The sequence below is a fragment of the Camponotus vicinus genome, unplaced genomic scaffold, assembly GCF_025532165.1.
Source record: "Camponotus vicinus isolate PSW18456_S1 unplaced genomic scaffold, iyCamVici1.0 SCAF_10, whole genome shotgun sequence".
Classification (NCBI taxonomy): domain Eukaryota; kingdom Metazoa; phylum Arthropoda; class Insecta; order Hymenoptera; family Formicidae; genus Camponotus; species Camponotus vicinus.
In genome coordinates this window covers 6,564,049-6,589,548 of record NW_028141946.1, presented here as the reverse complement: position 1 = coordinate 6,589,548, position 25,500 = coordinate 6,564,049, and the positions used below count along the sequence as shown (strand labels likewise).

The following is a 25,500-nucleotide window of genomic DNA, read 5'->3' as shown; positions in this document are numbered from 1 at the left end:
ACTGATTTGAGTTCATTTTTGTAACGCGGCTGTTAAATTAATCCTCATCATAACATAGGAAGTCTCCTGGGAAAAGATAATACAACTTCTTTTAGACTTAAAAGAAAACGCGATTCGGTTGCAGAATACATAATGTCACTGAAAGAACAGGGTATTTCATATTCTCATAAAATAATATTAAATATGCCAAAGTTTCCCAAAATAACATTAAATTTAATAGCAGATTTTTTGACGAATAGATCATTAATCGTCACATTTTCAATTTGCTCCGTGTGTCTTTTCTCGAAACACAATCATTCTTTACAAATGATTATCAATTAAGATTCTTTATTGAAGATTTGTAAACGTATTAAGATATACAATCTATGGAAACAAATATTTTGCGCAGTTTCTTTATTCAAAATATAAATTAAAACGATGGGAATTTTAAATTACCATTCTTTTATGATATATTTATGAGTAATAATTATTTTCTTAATGCTTCATACATTTCTCTGTAGTATATATTTTTGTATTTAAATATCTCATATCGAGATTAATAATCAGTCATATTTTTCTATTATTTATTATTTTTCATTGGTGAAAAAGGATGCAATATAGGTATAATCTTAATTATAAAGTAAATTGTAAATTATATTATAATACAAATTTATATAATACTTAATAGACTTATATGATCCTCCTTTCAGATATACTTTGACATCGGTGAGAGAGCTCAGTATCTGGAAGGTTTATCTTGAAGAGAAAGCTAAGTACCCGAAATACAGCCATGAGTCAATAATTCATTAAATAACTCATATGTGGCTAGCGTATTGAATAATGCATCCGTTTGTCATTGTGTCGCGGATGGTTCGTCGCGTTTTAATTAGTTCGGGAGTGCCGTGCAAAGTGTCGTGCGTCCAAGGACTACCAGACAAAGTATCGCGCATCAGTTTTCTCAACGCGAATAATTCTTTCAGTTTTAATTAATTAATTCGAAAGTTTGCAGTGTAAAATTTTCATGCATTTATTTTCATGCATTTATGTGTCAGATGTTTCACGCGCGATATTAATATAATTGTTAACTATATTTTTGCAAATAAATGCAGTGCTCAAGTGTAATAAAAATGCAAAAAGGAGGACAAAGAAAACGTGAAAAGAAGGAAACCTGAAAAAAGCATGAAAACGGAGATCTAAAAGGTCTAAAAGGAGGAGAAGGCCTAGAAAGCATCGGACGACGGCAAAGCAACTTGAGGTGAGTAATTTATTATTTATATATCAATGTATATACAAAATATTAATTGCGCAAGTATATTCCTATTTATTTGGTTCGTTTATTTGTATTGATTTAATCAACAATTAAAGAAAAAGATTTTTAAATCTTATAAAAATTTATATTTAAGAAAAAAATAATTTATTCAACAATTACATATAATTATTTTAATCAATATCTTTGTTTATTAGATTTTATTGGATTAGATTCGATACGATAATAATTTATTGAAATATTAATCGTATTAAACATTACTATAATTTGAATTTTATATTTGTATGTTACAGATTAACGTTTCATAAATAACTCCACTGTTGCATATCGGTGAGTCAAACAAATTTTTATTTATGGTAAAAGTACTCCAAGTAAAGATACAATATAATTTATGTATAATTTCTTATTTTTTAACTTCTATTCCTTGCATATAAATGGATACGTTTTATGTACTTGGAGGATATTTTTCATCTTCTTTTAGAAAGATTTTATGAATTTATTAGTTACTACATTTTCAATTTTTTAACAACAAAGATTTTTATAGCGCTATATTCTAATTTTTTAATAATAAATCTCACAGTAAAATTTACTTGAAATTAAATATGTAACAAGATTTCGAGATCTCTCTAAATAAAAGATTAATCTATTAATAAGTTCTTTCTCTGAATTCTTTCTTCTGAATTGATATACTCCAGAGATATGTTTTCGAATTTTCGAACTTTCTTAAGTATTTGATGCAAGATCAAATAGCGCACAATATGTACCATTAGAGTTACTAAGATTAAATGGAATGTTGACACATGATCAAAAAAATTCTTTTTCTTGTTTATTTCGGTGAGCTTGGCAACATACATGAAGATGTTTTAAAGATATTAAATTTATATCTCCTTTGATCAAAGTGCATCACATGCGGATGTCATATTAATCTTTCGAAAGTAAAAGATTTTTCTACTTTATTTTTAAATACTAAAAAAATAAAGAAAGCTTTTCACAGGAATTTATATATTTGATTCTGTAGAAAGCAATTCCAATAGTGCGAACGATAATTTCTATTTTAACAATTTTATCGTTGTTTATTTTTCTATTCTATAGATAATATGCTTTTATTTGCTTTAAAGTTATAACACTGAAAATTATTGGTTTGCAATAATTTGATATTTATTTTTTAATTGATTCTTTTTGAACCAATAATAATGGCATTGTACACACATATAATTCATACAAGATGTTCATTTTAAAACTTTCCACTCATTTACTTCATGATTGATTATTTTTTGCGAAAAATACCAAAAGATGTCAATTTTATTTTCAAGGGGGACATTTAAGTATATTAAATGCAACGAAATTTTTTCATCCTCTTTGTTGGAGTCAGTTCTTTCAAAAATCTTAAATGGCAATAGAGGTCAAGTGGTATATCATTTTAAAGGTCTTTTGAGTCTCTGTACAACTTTTTTAACATCTATTATAAAATATTCATTTAAAGAAAAAAAAGAGTTGTACAGAGAATTAAAAAATCTTTAAAATGATATACAATTTAATGGTATACCTACCCTATTGCCATTTCAGATTTTTAAAGAGATACCTACCTCGACAAAGGGAATGAAAAATTTCCTTGAATTTAATGTACTTCAATGTCCTTCTCGAAAACAAAATTGGCATCTTTTGGCATTTTTCGCAAAAAATAATCAATCATGAAATAAACGGGATTATATAATCATATTATGCATAATAATATGCATATACAGAGTATTCATTTAAAACTTTCCACCCTGTATGTATAATAATTGTATGTATGCACAATATATAAATTTTACTATTCTTTTCTTGTCAGATAAAAAATATATTACTAAATATTATAAATCATTAAAATCTATTTTAATATAATTCGAAAAGTAAAATAAAATTTTCTCCAGATATTTTTGGAATATTTTAGTTGTGTACCTACATCTCTTTCAATCATAAGTTCGTTCGCTAAAATCAATATAAAATCTGGTACGAATTTTCTATATATTTTTCTATGTAATTTAAAAATGTTTCTACTATAAAAAAAAGATCCAATCTTACAGAGTCAACAAGTTTACATAAGAATAAACATATTATTAAAAATAATGTTTTAAAAATAATATATCACACATATAAAACATACATATATGTAATAATTAAATGTAATATATATAACAATTATATATTAATAGAAAGACATTATTAAATTTAATTGCAGTTCAATCTCACAAAAAGCTCGACCTCTCGGCAATCATTATACTGTTCCGAGAATGCATTATGTGCATGAAAGGACGCATTTCCACCTTGGTTTCTCAAAGTATGTTGACCTCGCTTTGGACCGAGCAGGGCCGTTTTCTCTCGCGTTGGCAACCAAATCAATTTTAGCTTTCCCGACAAAGAGATTGAGATATTCAGTTTTCTATTAACTGATTTCTGTAGCGCATAAAGATTTAATATCCTGCCAGTCTCCCGGTACACAGTGTGTAATTTCTTTTATTCTCTTCCTTCCAGATTTTTTTGCATTGAAATATCTATTCTTTTTTAACACAATTTCAAGCCATATATTTTCGGTCATATATTTATACGATTCGATTTAATTTGATATCGTCATCATTTATTGTCATCGGTTGGAATCGATAATATTGATGCCGCAATCATAAACGAGAATGGAAGGAACTTCGGAAATAAATTGCAAAGTTGTGTAGTCTGGAAGCGATGAAAAAGTTGTAATAGCCGAATCTATCGGTTTTAATGACACATTCGAAATGCTGCAATGCTCGGTCATCATATCGCGTTATATGAAACAACAAAGTAAAACGTTATTTTGCTTTAATTTTTATTGCACAAAAAAGATACGAATCGATATTGTGGAATATCATAAATCTTACGCAGTTTGGCGACATTTTTTTCGAAGCAATAAATAAATAATTATATAAAGATTACATTATATATATCATATGAGAAAACACAATATTATAAATAAATATATTTTAATAACTATATTCGAAAACGCAAGCAAATATTATACATATTTTTTTAAATAGATTTTACAAAAGAATTTGTATTGTTATTGTCATATTAAAATAATTTTGTAGAGAATAATATAAGAAATCAAAAATTGGAATAGTAAGTAAATGACGATTTAAGACTTTAATAGTGTGTATATATATATATATATATATATATATATATATATATATATATATATGTTACACATGCACCATTTATTATGATTGACAGTAAATACATCATGAACAGGCCATTGATCAAGACGCATTTATAATATTTGCATTTTTTATGCGCTTTACTCTAGAGCCTATCGCTCGATAGCTTGATACATGCATGCTTTTATCTAATGCTCATAATATTATCCTTAATTACATCACAGTTTACATAAATATGCGCAATTATATTCTACAGAATTTACGATAAACGCATTATTCTTGCAAACATCTTCTCTGTTTTTGATTTATCCGATCGACAACCGTTTGATTGAAATGATGGGAGCAACATGAGCATATCTTCCAAGCTTGATGACTGGTACTTTCTGAAAAATAAAAACAGAACTTTTATCCCATAAATAAAATTTAATATAAAATCTTTAATGGGGAATTGATGAGGAAATGGCTAATTTGTTTTTCAACGCTATATACATAATAAATACTTTTTTATGTTATTTATTCATGTAGAATTTCTCTACAGAGATTTAATGTTATCAAAAGATATAAGTATAAGTTTATTTAAAACATGGAGTATCTCAGTTAAATATAATAAATTAAATTAATAAATAAAATATAGCATCTTTTCAAATTAAAGCGTAATACATTTTAAAAATATTTTATTATTAATTTTTCGAACGAATGTATATAGATAGAGTCGGATATATTTCCCACAGTGTCAGAAAAAAATTTATGGAAGCATTATCCGACATACTTCATGTATAATATTTCGCACCATTTATTATAATTTAATATAAAAATTTACATTTAATTTAATAAAAAAATTCTTTACTCTATCTTTTTAATTATAAAATTTTTTTCACAAGTAGCATAATTCTTCTAAGAATAAAATTTCGAAAATTGAGAATCATAAAATTAAAATAATATTATTAAAATAAAATTAAAGTAATAAAAATTGAATCATTGTGATATTGATTATAATTCTATCATCCTATTATATTTTTCCACACTTTGGAAAATTATCTCTCACGAAGTTTAAACTAAATTTTATCAATAAATACTTCCATAGAACAAATTTTCATCCACGTAAATTTTTCTTCTGCGCTATAGGAAATATGTCTGATTATTTATGTACATACGAAAAATTAAATATTCCTACGTCAGAATAAAACTATGACATTGATTAATCGGCAAACGACGCAGCTGTGTTTAGTCCCTTTGCTTACGAGAAGTTTGATCGAGGCGGGCAGGTAACGCGCTGAATATTAACACGCATATCGATTTTGTTCTCCATGTTCATAGAAGAAATGCATTTTATGCGCGGCTTGCAATCTACATAGTTAATGCATTTCATTGCATGCAAAATAACGAAAATTGCAAACACGAGAAAATTCATTCGAATTAAACGTAGCTATTTCGACCTTCGCTAAATACTTTGCTAATATTCTGCTGTATTTCTGTCGTTATTTAGTTTTATCAAAGGATCTATTATCTTTAAACAAATACTTTTAATAATCTCCTATATGTATATATATTTTTTTTCTGGCAATATATATATATATATATATATATAGTAAATTATAAATTAAATTTATATATATAGTGCCAGAAAAAATAGTGAATTATTTGAACTTTCTGTCATAATTAAATTTAATTTACAATGTTAGTATGATTTATGAGACAAAAGATTCTAAAACCAAAATAGAATAAGCTCATAATTTATAAAATCTATCTTAGATATGACTTTAAAGTAAATCCTACGAGAAACTTAGTTCGTTCTTGCTCTAAATTCTTCACGTAATAATATTTCCGCAAGGAGAGTATGAATAGTGATGATGTAATCAAAGGATCAAAGGATAATCTCAATGGAAAGATCAAAATAACAATCCTACGTGACAAGTCCTTACGTCCTTTGAGATAGAGAAAGCAGAGAAAGCCTTACTGGTCACGACATGACCACATTGAACTCGGCGGTTCCTTTGGGAAGGCATAATCCAAAGCGCAGGGGAACAGACGTTGTTATTCATGTCGTCGATCGCAATATGATCGATGACGCAAGTGCAGTACAATTTCTCAGATGTTAGTATTTCTGTATGGAAAAACGGCGGTCGGTTTGTCATCGTGAATTATCAATTCAATTGATCGGGGGCATTTCATCATTCCTACAACATGGCGAAACTGTCACCCGTGTTATTGGTAATTTATTGAATGTTTCTCATTTTTCAATTTCTCCAAACATTCCATATGCGCCTTTTTACGGCAAGTGTGCTTTATCGTCTATCTCGAAGTCAGGATGTAGAATCTGAGATTTAAAAATTCTTTTGCTTATTCGTTAAATCACGAACGAAAGATAAATACTATTTGAATACATTTAATTTTTATATTAGTATGTATATGTAACAGAAATATAATATATTTTAACAAAATTTATTCTGGTGAATGTTGCCTAGAGATCTAGTAAAATGACTAGGAATATCATTTTCTCATTTCTTGGAGAAAAGAATCGATTTTATCAGACAAACAATTAATTTTTTATTTTTCAAAATTTTCTAGAAATAATCCTAAAAATATGTCTTTGTATATTTGATGGAATATTTGTTCAGTTCAGAATGAAAAGGTCAATATATGCATGTTGCGAACACCTCAACTTCAGCCGACAAATGTAATATGCAATGTTTGTTGAACGTGTTGTTTGCATTATCGTATTCGCCGAAAATGAATAAATAATTGATCTATACCATTAACTGCAGATTGTTGACTTTGAAATCTAAATAATTAAAGAAAGCCATCGCATAATTACATATTATTTATGATGTTTATGTAATCCAGTTTGTTATTTAGTTGCATCAACATACGATATTTGAAAATTAAGGAAGAAAATTATAAATTATATTTATCTTATTTTGCTTTTTCAATTTACAACTTAAAATTTCATATAGTAACAGTTTCATAAACAAGAATATAAGTACTATAAAAATAAATTTCATAATTTAATTATTTTACATCATGTAATTTTAGAAGCAACCTGACTGTAATATTAATTTTAGTTTGAAAGTAAAGTTTAAAGTTGGTTAAATGTGAGACTTGTTATTATAAGTATTCTTAGAAACCAAGAGAATGCTTGTGGTGAGATTGTTTCTTGCAAATAGATTTTTGCTACAGTATTTCTTTCTCGTACTTTAAAAAATACTCGGAAATATTACCGAGAAATAACCGATACATCATTTACACTTGTGCACTTCAATGTACTTCGAATTTTTATATTAGTTATGATAACGAATATTATAAACGATAATATTTGTTCGTGTGTACGTAATCTTTCAATAATTGATTATACCAATAATTATAACAGTTATAATTCAAATATGACATAAATTCCACAATTATTCATCATATTGCTCGTGATTATACATATCTATGTCTAGGAAATTGGATTCATGTAATATATGTAAAATCATTTTAGGTATATTAATTTTGAAAGATTATATATTTTACAACAAATTAAATTCCTGAAATACACACATACTTTAATCATTAATCCGTAAATATTCTAAGATTTATAGGATATATAGAAGATTGTTTGTGTATCTTAAATGGATTGGTTTGAATCTCCATCAAACACGCGATACGCGGAGAGTTCATAGGACGTGCGCAAAAAAATTTGATTGCCACAGAGCTGCATTCATTCATCGGATACTGAAATACGACTTCCTAGTGGTTATCTATGGTTAAATCCGTACCACTATTTCAAGAGAAACGCATACGCTTGTTCTCAGAATAAAACGGTGAAATAACGCCTGCTGATTTTTCACGAGCAATGTCATCGATAAATTAAAGCTTGGTTTTAACGAGAACACGATCACAGACACGTGGTCCAACGATTAATTGCAACTTATAATTAAACATTCTTCACGATATATAAAACATAGAAATACCGATTCATTTAAATATTTGATGAACATTTATTTGTAATAGGTTGCGCGTTATTTCGACATGTCTTTCATCTATAACTTTTCGGTCATTTCACACATACATGATGCAAATCGCAATTTGTTCGTGTTCAAAGAAGCTTAGTAATATAGGGTAGATGTGTAATATTGTATACAGAATATTCTTGGTTTTAATGTGCTCGCATGCAAAGTGAATTGCATTCGTTATGCAATGTAAATAACAAAAATTTGTTGAAAGGATGAACGTTTCAGCGTGTCTTTCATGTGCCATATTCATGAATTCTTTTGTTAGTATTTATATTTAATATTCTGCAACATAGCATATTGATTCTTTGTGAAATTTTTAAACATTTTATGAAATATATATTAATAAATGGATATTAATGTATAATGCATTTTTTAAACAATTAGAACAAAAAAAATGATTATAATATAATTTTATACACATTCTTAATTATATACATCAACAATGATAATTAAGGTAAACATAGGTTTACATATGCTTTTGATTTAATTTTCTGAACATTTTTTAGTTCATGTGAATTTAATCTGATTAATTAAGCGAGATTTAATTTGTATGTAATAAAGAGATATTTTATTTAACTTGCTAAATTATTCTGTAACTATTTTACATATTCCGTTCGTGTTAGTGGGAATTTTTAGAATAATTTACAAATAAATTTATGACCGATATATTTTTTCTCTCAAAAATATTTTATTGCGTTATACTTTATATCTACATGTAACAAATTTTTTATCTATCAGTTTTACTTCGTATATAAATATTGGTTTTTATTAACTCTCATTTTTTTCCACTTTCTCGATAAAAATATTGATAAAATTATATTGGAAACGCGGATGTAAACTTTGGAAACATCTTTTTTTCATTCATATATTTCAGAGATTTCAGTATTATATTTTTTCATGATATGCAAATTTTATCTTTAACTATAAATTTATTTTTGATATTATAAAATTACTATTTCTGTTTTAATGCCTCGTTTATAATTATAATATATTTCTTTAAAATTATTTTTTTAGAACCTTGTATTTTGCATTTCCAGTAAATAAACGATGAAAAACAAATAAAGTATAATAAGAACAAGGTAAAACGACAAGAAACGATCGTTTAAAAATATACGACAACGTCTAAAGAAACAACTTTTATTGTTTTCGCGATAGTAGATACTGTAAAAAACAGTCATTCTTATCTGTAAAAATGTACGACTTTTTTTATCTTGATACTTGTCGAAACGCGAAGGTTTCATTCTGATATCCTGTATCAAATCTATTATTTCTGATTTTTATCAGGCAGATGGAACTAAGTCGTTTTGTCATTTGTTTGATACCAGAATCGAGATATAAAAGGAATAAATAAATAAATAACGAAAGAGACCAACCGTGTTCGTGAACAATACATCATTTTTAATACTTGTCCAATTATCTCATTTATGCAGCTTATATTTGATTCAGGAAAGGATAAAAAGAATGATTGTTATCTTAATTAAAGTTATAAATATTTTCGCGTATAATCGATATTAATCGATATAATATTAGAAAGAAAGAAAGAATATAAATATAATTAATTTAACATAAAATATATAAGTCTGAAAATAAAAAAGGTTAAAATATATATATATTTTTTTTTACCTTTTTAAAATATAATAAAAAGATTAAAATATAGATATACATAAATTTTTTAATCTTGTCTTTTCAAAAATTATAAATGTGCTAGAGTTTTTTTTTGTATTGTATAAATCGAGAAACAATAGTTATATACATATCCTATGTCAGAAATATTCTTGTAGAACCGCAACTTCTCTTTCTGTAAAAAAGGATAAAAAATGAGAGCCATTAAAATTTTAACAGCGCAGTGCGCTCGTGAAATTTCTATGAATACCATGAATTAACCGACGTTAATGTCGCAGCTAAGCAAAAACCGTATATCTCCTCGGCATACTTTATTAATATACCTAAAAGACTACTGCGTCGAGCGCATCGCTCAAATCACTCTTTTTTTCACATGCAAATGACGGTATCTCGGGAGATTATTACGACGCATGATTAAGGACGACACTTTAAATGACCAATTTTTATTCTTACACGGGATGCATCATTAAATCTGGTCTTTTGTATTTAAAAACATCGATCGTTTTTCTCTTCTCGCGCTCGAGTTTTCTTGCATAATTTATCTTGACAAGAATAATCATAATATACGAAAAGATTCACGTATGATATCGCAAACCTCCTCTCGGGTTCCATAACTTTTTATGTTCTCGTAGATTATTTGCTTGGGTCTTCATTGCGTTTTTATTAAGGAATCACGAAATAAGATTCGACATAGCTATTTGTAAATAAAATTATTATAAATATTGGCCCAAATTTTTTTATAAACCATCAAACTGCATACTCGAATTTTTTAATAAAATAGAAGAATCCTAGTATGCATATTGATTATTTAGTTATCCAGAGTTTAGAATGGAATATATTGGTATTATCGTATGCCCTGACTATAATCATAATTGACTTTAATTGCAGCAGCAAAATTCGGATAGTTATTATAATGCAATTAATTTAATCATAACAATTAAACGTGACGGAATAATCTGCATATAATAGATTAACAAGTACATATGTATGCGTGAATTGAATTCTATTTGAATATGAATTCTATTTGATTATCGATGTGTATAAACAGGCATACGATATTCTTTTCTAAATAATGATATTCCGCACAGATGCAATTATCGACAATTGCTTTATCAAGATTATAACATGATACATATGTACGATTGGAAAAATATTCATTAAGAATGAACTGTATCGAATAAGGGATTATTCTTTTTTCGCAAGACCGATAAGCTTTCGTAGACTTGGCTATGGGCAAACGAGAATTTCTCTGTGTTTTCCCGACATGGTTAACGTAATGCCGATTGCAGCGCGCCACAAAAGATTTCCATCTAGTCAACTTTTTTACCGCGACCTTTTTCTCCATCGTGCGATAAAAGAACGCGCTATAAAACGAGAAGGTATAAAACGAGAGACGGATAATCGTGCGTCCCCAACGTTTCGAGATTTCGCCAGACGGCTTAAGTGCTCGAGAGAATGACGTATTTCGCGGTCCAATTTATCGAGCAGCAGTGATTCGAAGCTGCTCTTGCTTGCGCTGGCAACAAAAAAGCGCATCCTCGTTTCCTTTCGCGCGACGAAAAAAAAAGTCCCGTGGAGATTTAAATGAAAAGCATGATGCGCTCGCTGTTTGCCGATTTCGGAAGAAATTTTAAAATTGCATCGTCTTGTTCGAAAATCACTCGAGGGCTATTGTCACGTGTTATGGTATACGTGTTGAGTATCGAGCGGGACCGTGGAAAGGACATCTAGGATTTTGCCACTCGTACCTTATCCCTTTCATTGTATCGCACGAATAGTCACGTATCCGCTTCCTGTACTTCACCGCTCGTCAAATTGAATCTCGGAATTGTACAACATCGGGGAAGTGGCGAGAGAGGAAGTTACACTATGGAGCGGGCAAACTTCGTGATGCTGTTGTGCAAATAATGCCGCGTTGCTAATATACTGTAGATGGTAGAACACGGGCCGTTGATGTAAAAAGAAACGAAATGGAATAAAATGTGCAATTTAAAATTTCATTTTAGATCTGTAATTTTTGACAGAATTTTCGATAAAAGATGTATTCTGTGATTTCATAAGTATTTTTTTATCGAAATTCCTGAATGTTACAAATAAAACTTTATTATACGATTTCAATTATATTCCATTTTGCTCGTTTTGCATATATGCATATTCAATTGCACATATGCGAATTACATTCGTACGTGCATTATCTGAATGTCATAACTGCTCACACACACACATGCATACATACATATACACATGCATATTCTGGTCATATTCACTGTCACATTTCCCCCTAGATAACACAATATTACAACCTACAATAAATCCTATTTCATAATATCTTCTGTATAGCTGTATAACGCGCTATAAATTCAATTACTTTCCGGAACGATCAAGAGAGAGATCTTACGGAATTAATACGAGCAATAAGAGCACTTGTAGTTTTGCAAAAAATAGATAATTATGTCTTTCGTTTATAACATGCCCGTGAGCATTCATGTACGCATGCATGTAACATAGAAATTAGATCAAGATTTCATTCTTCTTTAATTAAATATATATCTTTCATGTTTCTTTAATTAAACAGATACCAAGAGAGAGAAAAAGAGAGACGGAGAAGGAAAATGAAAAATGTTCGATATTTTCATGAAAGTAATTTTGATAAATGTTAATGTGTGGCAATTACATTTTATTTTATTAAATAAGAAAAAAATTAAGCTTGAGTAAATTGATTTTATATTTAAAAAGAGAATACATGTATAAAATACAGAAATAAATTTATTTGAAAATTATTTACACATAAGGTGAAACAAATTAAATCAAAACTGAGATTTTTGAGAAATAAAAAATGTAATATTTCTGATATATAATAAAATTCCATAGAAAAAAATCTTGAAAAAGTCGATTGTTTGAGTTTATATGACGAGCCATTAGTATTAAATTCCTCTGTTATTAAATTCCTTTATCTTCTTTCTTCTGTTTTTAAATTGGAATAATTTACGTATTTTTGATAATGTTCCTCCTCTAAAATTTTATTTAGTTTTATTCTATAAATCTCTTTTCTTGTGTATCCGTTAATGCATTTTAATAGACGATAAAGGAATGATATATTCTGCTGTAGAAGACTTTTGATTGCCATCTGTGTGCAATGCACTTTCGCAATTATCCTCCCTTCACACGAAATTTCGTCGTCTGAACGCAGAAATGGCTGCTCTACGAAATTCCTTTATGCATAGCTTAATCGTTTCCGTTCCGAAGGACGAAATTATGGATAAAAGATGGGATATATTGCGATGAAATGTATTGAAATTCATTGCGCGTGACGACCGATGTCGAATTATTCCAAACCGCAGTATGAATAGCGGTGAATCGCGTTAAATCGTTTCGTGATCCTTAACATGGATGCTAAGTGCCTAGCATTTGCCGTTTGATTTCATTTAATTCATTGCAGACATTTAGAAGCGCTGTCAGAAGTTAATTGTTTCGATGGTACAAACGCTTTGCCTGTGATCTTGAAAAGTGCCTGTGATCGTGAAAGTGTTTCAATCTTTCTATTTTATTTTTGTTCTATTCAATTAAAAATAGAGTGTATTACATATTATATATAGATAAATAAAAATTATTATAAATATAGTATAATTAAATGTTTGATCATATCGAAAGAATTTGAAAGGAAAGAATTGTTTACTAATAAGATATTGTTTGCTAATAAATTATCGTCTCAATAAGTAATTTATCTTAATCTGACATAACTCTTCTAAGAATTTGTTTTTGATGCAGATATATGAAAAATTTAATCAATAATCAATAATTAAAAGCCTTTAATCAATAATCAATTTTTGCTTAATAACCGATTCTAGCAAAGATCACAACACAGTTCTACATTATATAACAATTAACTTAATAATATCAATTATATCTTATAGCATATATTTCTAGCATTGAATGGCAAATGATTATATTTAATTGTGTTTATCAAGAATTCTCTAAAATATCTGAATATTTTTTGGAGATCTAAATCAACAAATTATCAATTTTGCGAAATAAACTTCTATCAATTTTTTAAAATTTATCTTTTTATTGAAGTATCCAATTACGTAGAAAATTTTTTTTTTAATTTTTATTTACATATATCATCTTTTATACAATATGATACGATTTCAAAACGAAACAATATCATATCATGACCGATATCTTATCAAAATTCACATTCCGTTTGAAAAAATCTATAGTATGATCGACGGTTTTGTCTCCCTATTCCCCATTTAACGATCCGGACGTTTTTTTTCTTTGTTTTTTCGAGAGGCAATCGATATCTTTGTCAGTTTCGCTGCGTGCACTATTGAGCAGGTTCGGGTTCCGTTTACTGATTTCACAGGTTGCCGGATGCGTTTTCACGGTAGAGCTGCACCACGCAGTACAAAGCGCGATTGATAACAGAATGCTCACGAAACACAGCGACGACCTATTGAAAAGCGTTGTGTGAATCGCTAACTGCGACTCGAAACGTCATAAAGCAGCTCCCTCACTTGCGCCTTCAATTACATAAGTCCTCATGACGTACGTGTTCACGCGAAGGAATCAATAGTATATTGCGTATCGATCAATCGGGCGCAAAAGACGAAAAGCAAGAGATTGGAGTAAATGAGAAAGAATATATAAATTCAATCGAACGGGAATTGTACTTTTACCGAGAAGAATTAATTAATCTAAATAATTAAAACATGAAGTAAAATTCTAATTTATACAAATTATCGAATGAATAATGATGGATTTTAACTTATTCTTCTTAAAACATTTATTAAAAAAATTATTTGCATATTTCATTTATTTTGGGATAATTTTACGATAAAAATAAAGAAGATATATTGTTGTGAAACATTTCTATTAATACTAAAATTGTTTTTTTATTTCTATTAATATATTGAATAAATATCTGTAAAACACCAATAATTTTCCTTTTCATAAAATTATTTCAAAAAAGAAATAAGATTTTTTTACTTATGTAATGATATTTTGTAGAAAAAATATATCTGTCATAAACAATAAATCATCAATAATAAATAAGAGTTTTTAAATTAATCAAATTAATCTTGATTTAATCAAAAGTTCATATTTTCCAGTGAGAAAGTTAATTGCATATTTAATCTTATGATTATACAGGAATTAACAAACATAACGCGTGTATATATGCAAGTATATTCATCGAAAACATCAAAGCTTTTGATGTTTAAAATGAGTAGTAAAAAGAGAGAGAAATACGTAGAAAATGGGAGAGGGAGAGAGAAGAAGAAAATTTATTTTATTTATTTTAAATTTTTATGAAAGAGTCATCTGCATATTTTTTTTATCGCGTTAAGTATATTTGACCGAGAAGTAAAAGACCACCAAAATCTGTTTAACATCCTAGCAGAAGATACTTTGGCGCTTCGGTAAATCGTTTATGGCGAAACTTAGTTGTGCTCTAATGCACTCAATTACCATGAACTATCCGGAACTATTAAATACGAAACTGTGCGAACATTCGGCGCGCGAGTAATTTAAAGACGATATAAACGAGATTCCCTTTGCTGACTGGCCGGTATGAGATTATACATGCTTGAGAAAATCAAGGCTAGTCTTGTATAAACCATGCCATAAATGTAGCCGTATTGCGGTTGCAAGGTTGGTAGATCGCACATGCCTCTGTGTATGACGTCTTTATGTAGATGTTTGGGTTATACATCCGAGCTACATTAGGAAGATGAAAAATCGCAAAATAGTACACGAAATAGTATATGTGACAGTCAACATAGCGACATATTTGTAGCTAAAATTTAAGAGGCGCTCACGATCATGATCCGTAAAAACTACCTTATTTCTCAAACATCGTTCGAAATTACTTTCACAGCTTTGAACAGCTCTCGTATATAAAAGTAGAAATTTTAAAATAAAAATGTCGTATTTTTGTGTTATTTTCCTAAAAATAACATCGTTAAAATGTCAATAAAATACGTCATTAGGAAATAAATATAAAGCAGTTTACAAAAAGTTTGTAATTATTATTTCGAATATCTAAATGGCTGTAGGGTTTTTATATACATCGTTATATTGAGTTTGTCATGATGACAAACTCAATATAACGATGTATATAAAAACCCTACAGCCATTTAGATATTATTTACGCCATTTACACTTATGATAAGTGTAAACAGAAATTTAAAGATCATAAAGTCAATTTTAGACGACTCATAATTTGTACAAGAAAATTTGAAATAGAACTCTATAAATTTATATATTGTATGTACACATTCCGATATATAAATTCTGATATTTTTACATGATTTTTTCCAATGTTTTTTATATTATACAAGAATAAAATTATAAACAAAGTTCTATCCGCTGTATTTTTCCGCGATCGTCTAAAACTATGTAAGATTATTCCTGAACGAAACTATTTTCTTTACATTTACTTATATTTATTATAACTAACAGGAGAGAGACGACTACCAATATCCAATTTATTGTGAGATAGTCGATAACAGAAGTAAACTAATTATTTTTATCAATTATTCTCGAAATTGAACCAGAACAATCCTTCGAGAAATCCTCGAAATCAGTCTGGCGCCACGAAGGTTCGCTTCTTATTTAATTCGATGACGCATTCGATGGCGATTGTTCGATTTTCTTCGCGGCAGCATTCATCGATGCTGAACGAAATTCAAGTGCTAGAGCTGAGTGGCTAATCCTCTCGGTCGCAGGGGCTGATAACCAGATGATAACCAGCTTTTATCCATTAAATCCATTAACGCCGCCGGCGAATAATCGGTTTCTGCGGCGCCGTATTGACGGCGACCTGTTAGGATTTGTACCATAGGGTCACGATTGACCGAATCAATTGACATTTGCACAGCATTCCTAGAATTTCAATTATTATTCAACAGATTTAAAATTAAATTGATTTGTTTTTAATAAAAATAGTCAACGAAAAAATTAAAATTAAATAGTTATGGAAATAATTATATATTTAATCAATCAAGTTATACAAAACAATTTCAAATGTTTCAAGCTATCTTAATGTTAAATAAATATGACTTAGTTTCAAAAACAATCTTACCTCTCTAGCGTTCAGTAAACTTTATCTGTACAAATTTTAAAAAATTGTATTATTTGCTTTATTGCTATGAGAAAAAGAATAACAACTCTGTTTTCATTTCATACAATTTATAGAACAAAGATTCCTTTTAATTTACGACAATCTACAATTCTAAAATTGTAATTCTAAAATAGCGAGTTAATTTCAATTAATCTAGATTGGTAATAAATGTCTTCACAATGAGAAATATGCTGGGAATATTGTTGTAGCGATATATTGTAGCTTGGTATGCGCAATAAATCGTGCATCATTAATTTCATGATGCTAAAGTACCTAATTTTCTTTCTTCCTGTATACGTAATTACTACCTAAAGCCACGTGATACAATGTATTATGGTACAAGGTACTTATACAGAGTATCTCGTAAAATCAGTTATTATAATATAATAATATTATAATATTTTCTTTATCGAATTTTGAAAGCATCTTGTCTTAATGAACAACTGAATACCAAATGATCAAAATTTCACATAAATAGGGTGATCTTAATAATAAAATCTCAACATAATTTGTTTTTATTTAAAAAATGCGAAAAAGATGCGTTTTATGAACACCTTGTACAACAAGCGTTGCCTTCTTAAGAAAACGCGAAAGTTATCACAGAATATAAATCGGCTCGAGAAGAGTCGGAGTGAAATTCGTCTGCCACTTTACTGTGCGAAGAAGCAGATACGAGATGGGTTATCGCGTGGAAAAATGAGAATCTTCTTGATCCGGATATATGATAATCCGTTTGTTTTCATTAAAATAACAACGATTACTATCCACTATCCGTGCGATTTTTATTTTTAGGAACATGGTTTGCTCCTTTAAAAAAGTAGCAACAAATAGTATAAATAAAGAGCGACTGAAAAGGGGAGAGAAAGAGAAAAGGAGAGAGAGAGAGAGAGAAGGAAAAGTATCCTATCTTACGAGGCGATGAAGTTTTCGACTAAGCTTGTAATCCCCTTAGAGAGGTAATTCTGATACGCCAACTCGGGACTGGAATTATTCATCAGATAGCGATAAATTAAATAATGAATTTTAGAGTGATTTTTTTTGTTAGAGTGATTTTATTTGCAAATGCCATCTATTTGTTTATGCAATTTTTTATCACTTTTTACTCTGTCAATCATTTTAGAAATAAATCACTTACGCGAACAAAAATTCTAATTTTTAACATCATTTGAAAAAGGAAAATTTTATGTCTAACATTTTATGTCTAATTTGATAACTTTCTCTTCAAAATTTTTAATTAAAATTTAAAATATATATACACGCGCGCGCATTTTAAATATTGTAAGAAGAGATTGATTCTAAATTATAGTTACGAAAGTTATTACTAAAATGAAGCTTTAGATATTTAAGCTTTATAAATATATTTATTAGCCGAATATGTCTCATATATTTCTTTTGTTTGAATTTTTTATTGAATAAAATATGAGAAGAATTGGAATCTATTAATAATGTCAATGTTCGTTGTGTTTAACATCCTGCTAACCGTATATTTTTTATTCAGATCTTTCTTCGTCGTATAAATATTTGAAAAGTAATGTCAGCGATTTTTTCACTCTTTTTTTCGCGATGACAGCTTAATTTCTGTGCTAGCAGGCTGTTTTATTCTCCTGCTGGCAGGCTATTCAGTTCCACCCATGTTTAAAAAAACTATATATCTTAAGAAAAAATAAATTATAGAGGTATTATCGTTGATTTTTCTCCTATAAAAAATTCTATTAATTTTAAATGTGCCATTAATTTAAGAGATGGATCTGAATAAGTACTTATTTAAAGTTATACTGTTTCCAATATAATAATATCAATGTTAAATGTTCATATTGATTAATCTTTATAAATGATCAATCGTTGTAAAAATAATTACTTAATAAATTATAACCTTTCTTTCTTAACGACATAAACTTTTAAAATAATACTCATATTATTGTTTTGTTTTTAATTTCAACAAAATAATATTTAAGTGCATTTTAATATATTTTCCTCCTTTATTAATATAACTTTAAATAGTATATTATCTATCTCATTTACCTAATTAATCCTTCTATAGTATAGTACTTTATCTTCTATCCGTGACAATCGTTATCATTAATTTGCATTAAGGAACCTGCTTCCCTAACGAATTCTCCGAAGATATTGTGTAGGGGCGTCAAAAGCTTTACTTTGCGATGTAATGTTTTTCAATATTACACGAGAAGGATTATAGAAAGATTTTCGGAGGATGGAAGAGAAAATAACCGATGTATAGAGTAATCACATTACTAGAGGCTGATTAAATGATACAATAATAAAAAACAAATAGTAGTTTCTCTCTCTCTCACTAACACAATCATTAAAAGCAATTCTCTCTCTTCTCTCATTCTCTCACAAATTAAATTATCCTATCATTTAATTTCAACGCAGTAGTTGGACCGATTTCAATAGAATCACCAAAGATATTGGTCAGACTAATTTCCGCAGGACTAGTACATTGGTCAGACCGAAGTCCTCTGTGATTTCTCTTGTACTTGGCTGCCAACTATGCACAATTCTTGGCCAGAATGTACTTCTAAATCGATGAAATTAAATAATTCCCTATAATTCTATATGTGATTGTATTACTTATATATTTCTAATATTACATTAAAATTAATGTGCTTATACCCATACATATACAATAAAATAATAATAAATTAAATGAGATTACAGAAGCACACACGCATAAAATCTCATTTAATGATACATTTAACTACATTTGAGAAGTTGAAAAGCCATTTAATGTTACGCTGTTTTTTTAATTTCGAATCATTTTCATGTTAAATTATTTTAGTCGAGATATCGATATTTTATTGTTCAGAATAATTTAACAGTCTTTGGTCGACCGAGCTTGCCGAACATTCACGTGTCGTTATTAAACATTTTGCAACAGCGCAATGTATCGATCAATTCGTTTTCTAAATTACTCCTTGCTTTCCGCGAAATTAAATAACACCTACATATTTCCCGTCAGCAACATCATGCGGTGAATACAGAATCTAGCAAGCGTCCGTACAAGTGTGTAGTAATCGCAAACCACTTCGGCATACATACCAACCGCATTCGCAGTTGTCCGATAACAAGACAATACCAAAAGATGGGAACATGAAATAGCGATTTGTGTGTCATGGCCATTATTGTGTCGTTTAACAATCGTGCATCTATTTGAAAGTATAGGTATTTTATTATCAATGTAAAGTACACCTGTATTAAATTATTTTTCACATCTTCGTAAAAAGTATCATGATGGATGATAATTACTATAAATATATGAAAAATCGTTTTTTAATTCGTCTTGTGACAAGTAGCATCTGGCTAACGTATTTCGTATTCTTCGTTTATACGAACGTATATTTGAAATTTTTCTTGATACAAATGATAAAGAGAACGAAAATAGCGCCGAAGATAGGTATAATTACGCGATTCAATTCATTTTATGTATGTATTATGAAGACTATCCTTGATATTCTGCGTAATTACATTTTGTCGAATCTCGATAAAAGTTGCCGGTGCTCAAACATTCCATTATAATTTTGTGACATTAATTGATTAAAAAAAGATTTATTAGAAAATATTATTTTTAACGATAAAAACAACATATTATATATATATGTATATATACACATGTATATTATATAAAAGTTATTTTACAAGTCTAAAATTACATGAAAGATTGTTCAGTCCATTTTCAAAACATCTTCATGTTCTATGCTATTTTTTCGATTTATCCTTCATGCGTCATGCACGAAAGACGATTGGATTTTGAGAACTGACAAGCAGCCGCTCGAGAATCGAAGAGTTTCTATTCGTGCTCGTCGGCGCGTTCGAAATCCTGCTGTCGTCTAATGAAAAAGGCAAAGTTATGGATCGACACCTCGTACTAGCCGAGTCAACTCCGAGGTCGCATCTTTTTCCACGGTAAGAGAAGTTAATGCTATGAAAAATATAGAAGTTTCAATTTTCACATGTCACAGGAAGGAAAACCTATCATCCTTTGATCTCGATAAAGGAAAATGATTGTTCTGTGACTGATAATACCCGCATTTGAATCTCTCTGAAGCACTCTTTTTCTTTCTCTTTTTACTAGTGAACGAGAAACATCAAAGTCATTAATTCTATTTTACCGGTTTTCGACATTTTATGCTTTTTTATTTATGCTTTGAAACATTACATACGCATAATAAGATACGTATAATAAGATTATTCTTTAAAAGTCTCATTTTGATATAATTGATATCGCATACGATATTTTTACATATATATCTTATTTCTAATTTTATTTATCCCAAAAGCATCAAATAAATGTATTAGCGCTTTTAATACTTTGAAGAATAATTTACATAACAATTTATTTTAATTATTTTTAAAGAATTATTGTACACAATACATAAATTAATAATTTTGATAGAGAATTAGAATTAGCGAATTGATTAGACTTGCAAAGAATCTATAAACAATTTAGTGTAATGTATTAATTTATTTTTGCAAAGAATATAACATACACTGAGAAAAAAAGTTGTTAACTTGACTAAACCGTTCAATTAAATTATTATTTTTTTAAATTGAAATATTTAACTATTTAAATTAAATATTTAAATTAAATAATACATATTAAATTTAACATGACATATTTAACTTAAATATTTAAATATTTCAATTTAAAAAATAATAATTTAATTAAACGGTTTGATCAAGTTAACAACTTTTTTCTCAGTAGCCGTAGAGCTTTTAATAATGAATATCTAATTGTAGTAGCTTATCACATAGAAACTTTTTTTTTTCTCATATAAAAAGGAAGGGCATTAAGAAGTATTTATTTTTCTTAATTATCTTTGAGGAGAACCTTTGTAATTGAATATTTACTATCCTAATGTTCATTCTAATGTATTTTTTTTCGATTACATGTAATTTCTAGCTCGGAAATAAAGCATTTAGACACGTATATTTATACGAACATCTTTTATCATTAGGAGAATCGGCATTTCTAAAATCCAGACCATATATCCTGTATAGCTGGAGCGAAAGGTTCAGAAGGGAACGATCGGCATTAATTAAAACCATCGAGCATGTCGAGCGGGCGACGGCTATCTCCCCTTCGTGACCCTATATCGCTTTTACCAGCGAGTAAACAGTGCTGTTGCTATCAACGACTATGCTTGTTGTGTGTTCGCACTCTCGCGCCCTTTCGCATCCCTGCGTGCCATATCTGTCGTTCGATATCGTATCTATCGTGCCTCTCGCATGCACCACAAAACGTGACGTCTGTCGATGCTCACTCGTCATCACAACGAGATCGATCTGGAATTGTAATCGATCGAGAGCAGATCGAGCCCTTCGTTAAAATTGTCTGTTCCTATCAATGATTAAGCCTATATTATTTATATAATATTTTCGTCTTTTCGTTCTTGTAGAATTAAACTAGCTTTTCCTCGACTTTTCTAGACTTTCTATAAATTAACGTTTCCGTATTACATTACTCGAGATATGAAAAAGAATGGAAAAATAAATCTTCGCAGAGATATCTCGGAGCTGTGCTCAACGTAAGATTGTATAATAATTCGTATACATATGGTTTTCTTTCCCTATTCTTCTTCATGACGTAATACATTAATCTTAAATCGTTATCTAAATGCATTACAAATAAGGGATACTTTGTTACTAGCCACTTTCTTTGCTAGCCAACTATTTTTCCGATGGCAAGCATTTATATGTTTGCGAAACTACGATCTGCGCCGGATTATACCGGCCATGGTTACTCAACGGACGTATTTGCTTAATCGCCATAAGCCACGTGCCCATAAATTGCGCGTAATCTCCATGTCCATATCGCACAGTTTAATCCTCAGGTTGAATAATGCGTTAAACAGAGAATAAGAAAGTCAGTGTCTTCCTCCTCCACGTTAATTCCTGCGCGCGTGAATTCGCGTCCTTGTAGCGCGATTAACATTCTATTTAAAACCTCTTTTAACGTTTTATCCTTCTCATTATTCGTATAGAGTAAAAAGTTTCTCATTTCGAAAACGCTCGCATATATAGTATAACACTTGCCGGCGCTCGTCGAATTTATCGGATTATCAGGATCGCATTAATGCACTTGACATGAGCGTGAACAGAATGTCGTGGAAATAAGCGTATGCAATTTGAAGCTGCAATCTGAATACTAGAACAATAAAAAATATTATACAAAACATTTTCGTGCGAAAAAAAATTTTTTAACAGATTACAACTACACAAAAATGTCCTCGATATTCTGAATCTAATTTTTATCATGTCGCTCATTTGTTAAATATATCTAATTGAATTTTCTAAGTTACGCTATGTAACGCCGATTCTTTTTTTCGCGTTATTTTAGCAATGAATTAATTTATTTCAAAAATTTTGCTTCGACTGCATATACCATGTACGAAAAAAATTATATTTAATAATTAGAGATTTACTCAAGTAATCAAAAAATTAAAAAGAAAATGGCATAAGAGCCAACGCGCGGTAGTTGGAGCGCAGAGAAGCAACAACACTTCTTTCTTTTTTCAATATTAGTTTATTAAAAAACACATTATAATAACAAAAAACGAACGTTTCGGATCATCTTTTGATCCTTCTTCAGCGCGATGTTAACAATTTATATTACAGATAGTGACGCGTTACATTAAACGAATTTGTTCTCGACGCGTAGGTGACGCTAAATTGCATCCCGCGGAGGTCTAGTAAGCGCTCTGCTTCCAACAGTCAATTAAATATACTATAGTTATGCTATGCGACGTCACAGCAGATCAGATTCCGCGCTTTTTACAATTAATAATATAGTATGCCGCTGTGCGTCCCATGTCGATTCGAGATTCGATGACGAACAATTCGTTTCGACATGGGGCGCAAAGCGGCATACTATATTATTAATTGTAAAAAGCGCGGAATCTGATTTGCTGTGACGTCGCATAGCATAACTATAGTATATTTAATTGACTGTTGGAAGCAGAGCGCTTACTAGACTTTCGTCTGTCATTCGTGACACGTATGTATCCTCGGCCGCGCGGAATTTATGAGATATGAAGCTTGATATATATGTGCGAAATCGCTGTCATCGTTGACGTCGCTTCGCATGTGGAACACTTCCAAAAGCATTTCCGCCGCGCCGAACTAACATGCATGACGTGGCATGGCCAGAAATGGCACTCCTGAGATACGTGATAGGACATGATGACTACGCCGAGAACTTCGCGAATTTACGGTGAACCTTACTTTATCATAGAGGCGCTGGAGCACAGGTGCGATGGTACCCCGTTTAACTTGCGTTCGATAATCAGGCCGGACTTGCATCGCTTAATTGCGCAAGCTGTTTCGCATACCGCGGATCGCAACAATGAACCACAAATGCCAGCAATTGCACGCAAAGAGTAGGATATTACTTAAATTAATGACACCAGTTGTGCATTAAACTGACGGCAATTATCCATTTAGAATTTAAAATTTAAGTCTTAGGAATTCAGTTTCTAAAGCTGCTTGCGACATAAACAAAAAATGAATTAATTGCATCCTTTAAATTGCTCAATAAAAAAATTCTAATTTAAAATATTTATATATTATTATATATTTATGTAATTATATATTATATATTTATATATTTATTGTTTGTGTTTTGATATAAATTTTTGATATAAATATTACATAAATTTTACGTAAATATTATTTGCGACTAAAAATCTATCTCTTTCAGTGAAGGAAAAAAATTCTTTGTTTTTTTCTCATCCGAGCTTTTCGTTTTTATTGTTGATTATCGCGTGTAAATATTTCGTTGTGTACATTTTTATCACATATTATTGCAAACAATTTTATGCAAATATGTCAATAGCGTATTTATTCAATAAGCTTATCATGCAAAGAGTTATTCAATCAATATCCTTGAATATCTCTTGCATATTTATTGCAGCTATCGATATTATTATAAAAACATTTTTAAACACGTATATAAATAAATGTATATATATATAACATATATACATATATATGCATATATATGTATTATTTTTGTTTAACAAACACAATATCTCAAGGAAATGCTTTTCTTAAAAAATTCCACATAAACATAAACATATTTATAATTTATTATATCATAATTATTCTTTTTATCTTTTTATCTATTTATAATTCTCTCTCTTAAACAAATTATAATGAGAAGCTTCTGTAGTAATAATTCATTGTGCAAGTATCATTTGACATTCATATTATTTAAAAAACAAATATATGCGAATTCTTCTGAAAAGAACTGCAGTTGCTTAAAATTAAAAATTCAGGCGAACGAAAAAAATAACTAGATACATTACTCTAAATTATTTTATACAAGTTATT

The 25,500-nt window shown here is 29.3% G+C and overlaps 2 protein-coding genes across 9 annotated transcripts in view; one reads left to right on the top strand and one right to left on the bottom strand.

Moving 5' to 3' along the window:
• The window catches only part of P130cas (Serine_rich_CAS and FAT-like_CAS_C domain-containing protein p130CAS), a 184,693-nt gene that overhangs the window by 35,762 nt on the left and 123,431 nt on the right, over window positions 1-25,500 (top strand). For all 4 annotated transcript variants that reach the window (XR_014435389.1, XR_014435387.1, XR_014435388.1 and 1 more), the window contains exons 3-4: window positions 690-1,234; window positions 1,540-1,576. The gene's annotated coding sequence lies outside the window, so the exon portion shown is untranslated. The remainder of the gene's footprint in view (window positions 1-689; window positions 1,235-1,539; window positions 1,577-25,500) is intronic.
• The window catches only part of LOC145960529 (prolactin-releasing peptide receptor), a 54,384-nt gene continuing 33,204 nt past the window's right edge, over window positions 4,321-25,500 (bottom strand). For 4 of the 5 annotated variants that reach the window (XM_083080074.1, XM_083080075.1, XM_083080076.1 and 1 more), the window contains exon 4: window positions 4,321-4,796. The gene's annotated coding sequence lies outside the window, so the exon portion shown is untranslated. Of the gene's footprint in view, window positions 4,797-16,632; window positions 16,914-25,500 lie in introns of those variants that run through there. The other variant, XM_083080082.1, reaches the window with a different exon arrangement.